We start from the raw sequence: 3,135 nt of genomic DNA, 5'->3' as shown, positions 1-3,135 counted from the left end.
GCAGCTCTCTCCTTCTCGCCAGGAGTGTCTGACCCCCTTTCCTAGGGGGGACCCCCAAATTCTAGCTCGATTTCAAGTTCTGTCCTTCCTCTTTAAGAGACCTTTCCCTGTGGATTTGGGGGTTGTTTTGCTTTAAATTCCATTGCAGAGCTACCTCATAATGGAAGGTGTGGACCCGTCACCATTCTCCCTAAGATTCAGCCTCCATGTTCATCTCCTGGCAATAGATAGAAACTCCCAAAAACACTGTTCCTTGGCTTTGAACACTAGGTAACAGTGTAATAGATCCAACAACTTTCTAAACTCTTACTTTTGTGGAAATAAGTACATCGGTTAATAGAACTGGAAATGCTGCTAGGGTTCAACTATAGTTGTTAAATGTCAAAGGGTGTGAATTAAAACACTTCTGAATTAAAACACATCTGATTAGAATTCAATTATATAGCATATTAGAGATACTGGTTGAATGTCTGGAAAATATTAAACCTGCCATAAATTAAAGAAAATTACTAACTCAACATTTTTTAAAAGTATTTTTATCCCCAGCTAAATGTAAGCACAAATTTAATTCCATTACCAGCAAGAGATCATTCAAAATGGCCCCAAGATCATAGCCTAGAAATGGTTCAACAAAAAGGTTCAAATGTCTCAGAGTGATGACACACACACAATTTTTACACATGAATTTAATGTCAAATTTTATATTACCTCTATGAAATAATATTGCCATAGGCTTCATGTGCCATGCCAGCTCCCCTAGTGAATGCTGAGAGTATTTGTTGATTGCTTTGATGTAATTTTGATGTTAATCCTGATCCAGGCTGATACTCAGAGGAAAAGTTTATGTAATTTATTTCATGGTGGAATTTCAGCTTATTTGCTTTCGAGTGAGTGAGTGACACACTGCAAAAAAAAAAAAAAAAACACAGAGGTTTGCCTCCTGTAATTAACAGAGAATGAAAAATCTTTCTTATATCATCAATCAGAAGTTAAATTTTCCCAACAATGTCACATTTTTGTTATGATCTTTCTGCGAATAGAAGATAGGGTCAGATGTACTCAGCTTTGGAATGTGTAACGAAAGCAGTATGTGCAACTGTTAGTTTTTTTGACATGTGTGCCACACATCAAATCTAAAGCATGAGACGATTTGATCCTAGGACATGTTGTCTGTCTCAAAATGCTTTCTGCTTTAGACAGGGAATTCAACACAACTAGACTCCAGTGAGGAGGAAGTCAAGACAACAGGACTACTACAAGCCATTGTGGATTCTGCAGTCTTTACTGTAGAAGAACACAACACTGGCAGCTGTAGGTAAAACGTGAAAGTTTTCCCCTGACAAGCCAGCATTGTCCGTAGATGCCCCCAAGGTTAAGTGGCCGCATGACTGCATGGAGTGCCGTTACCTTCCTGCCGGAGTGGTACCTATTGATCTACTCACATTTGCATTTTTTCAAACTGCTAGGTTGGCAGAAGCTGGGGCTAACAGCAGAGGCTCACCCGAATTCCCGGATACAAACTGCTGACCTTTCAGTTAGCAAGTTCAGCAGCTCAGCAGTTTTTAACCCCCTGCACCACCAGCAGCTGTAAGGCAAGGACAAGTTAGTAAACTCAGTGTGCAGAAATCTGGGTGCTAGTCCAACAAGATACCAACTCAGAGTAGATGACTATGATACATTCTGCATCAACATTTCTTTATCCAACCCAGCTCCAGATTCCATTTCTAGTAACCTGTCTGTACAGCTTTATTGCTACATTGCCTACAAGTAAGTAAAACTTTATTTATATACCGCCCTCTCTCCCCGAAGGGACTCAGGGCGGTTTACAAGCATAAAAACAGCAACATACATTATAAGTAACACAATACGCACATTATTAAACAAAATTAAAGACCTATACAACCCATAAAACAGTGAAGACCATAAGAAACAATCAAAACAACCAGAAGAAATAAGAATACATAATCAGTAGGCTTGAGCAAATTTTTCGTTAGTTCGTTAAATTGTTTAAAATTCGTTTCGTAATTACTTTTGAATTGATATTGAACCATCTGCTCACCGCCTTACAAATATTACAAATTTGAATAATAAAAGTACCTTTTTTTCGTTTGTTTCTGATGTCTTCGGATCGCCCCCCCCCCCCCCCCGCGGGGACCACACCGGTTCAGTAGAAGCCTTCCGCGAAGCAGGGAGGGAGCGAAGAGAAGAGAGAAGAGCCATGCCTGCCTGCGCTTGGCCTTCTCCTCGCCCTGCCTCGCCCTGGAGCCGCCGTTTGGTTTTGCTTCTTCAGCCAGGCTTAAAGGGGAATACCAAAACAAGGCTTGCCTACCTTCCTAAACGGAATCCTTAGAGCCAGAGGATATCCCTTTAAGAGATATCTCTACTGAGGAGATCTCCCGGAAAGGATTCTGGCACCAGCTCAATTGCAACAGATTCAGTGCCATGTCATGTGAGCTGTAGTTTTACAAAGTCCCTAGCCTTCCCTGCAGAAGAGAGCCAGTACCATGCCAAACTACAACTCCCAGTTTTCTGTCAAATTGTTTTGGATTTCAACTCCTACAATTCCTAACTCCAGACATGGGCAAAGTTTGCCCTTGCCTGGTATAGAAGCATTCTATTCTTCTCCAGACATGCCAACAGTATTAAGTGATAAAATCTTGGGCATTTTTTCCTTTAATGCTAAAAGTTCATAGGTTGTTCAGCAACAGCCTACTGGCTGGGTTGCTATGAGTTTTCCAGGCTCTATGGCCATGTGCCAGAAGCATTCTCTCCTGACGTTTCACCCACATCTGTGGCAGACATACTCAGAGGTTTTGACGTCTGTGCGAAGCTAGGCAAGTGGGGTTTATATCTGTGGAAGGTCCAGGGTGGGAGAAAGAACTCTTGTCTGTGGGAGGCAAGTGTGAATGTTGCAATTGGTCACCTTGATTAGCATTGAATAGCCTTGCAGCTTCAAAGCCTGGCTGCTTCCTACCTGGGGGAATCCTTTGTTGGGAGGTATTAGCTGGCCCTGATTGTTTCCTGTCTGGAATTCCCATTTTCTGGGTGTTGTTCTTTTACTGTCCTGATTTTAGCTTTTCTGTAGCTAAAAATGCATATAAAATTGATTCTATAGGGAGGATAAATGATTGGATT

At 41.5% G+C, this 3,135-nt stretch overlaps 1 long non-coding RNA gene across 1 annotated transcript; it reads right to left on the bottom strand.

The window, feature by feature from the left end:
* Positions 1–714: 714 nt before the first annotated feature.
* Positions 715–2,321, bottom strand: LOC134299763 (uncharacterized). The gene is made up of 3 exons (XR_010007016.1): positions 2,098–2,321; positions 1,443–1,585; positions 715–903 (listed from the first exon to the last, which is right to left on the bottom strand). It is a non-coding gene; the product is annotated as an uncharacterized LOC134299763 (long non-coding RNA).
* Positions 2,322–3,135: the final 814 nt, after the last annotated feature.

The sequence above is a fragment of the Anolis carolinensis genome, chromosome 5 (assembly GCF_035594765.1).
Source record: "Anolis carolinensis isolate JA03-04 chromosome 5, rAnoCar3.1.pri, whole genome shotgun sequence".
Taxonomy (NCBI): Eukaryota; Metazoa; Chordata; class Lepidosauria; order Squamata; family Dactyloidae; genus Anolis; species Anolis carolinensis.
This window is presented reverse-complemented; position numbering and strand designations above follow the sequence as displayed.